This window comes from Notothenia coriiceps, unplaced genomic scaffold, assembly GCF_000735185.1.
Source record: "Notothenia coriiceps isolate Sejong01 unplaced genomic scaffold, NC01 NC01_scaffold00010590, whole genome shotgun sequence".
Classification (NCBI taxonomy): domain Eukaryota; kingdom Metazoa; phylum Chordata; class Actinopteri; order Perciformes; family Nototheniidae; genus Notothenia; species Notothenia coriiceps.
The window spans coordinates 76,582-76,887 of NW_011343291.1; positions in this window are offsets into that span (position 1 = coordinate 76,582).

Sequence of the window (306 nt, forward strand, 5' to 3'; positions counted from 1 at the left end):
TGCCAGTCCTATTAAAGCGCTTTCAATGATGTTCCCCCACTGAGAAGACCAACCAGGACATCTCCTCTGCCCTCTGTCCTCCCTGCCTGTCCTTACTAAATGATTGGTGTTGAACTCACAGAGAGAACCGTGCAACTCCGTAGATATTGACTGTCTGCTGCCTGTACTAACTCATCATTAACAGCTAATAGGTCCTCAGATTCTCCCCTCGTAAAGCTGCTTCTTTTTTGGAACCATTTCCTGGGAGAGCCTCTAAGGAACAGCTGTACGGATAAAATCCAGGAATGCTGAAATAAAACAGTTTAC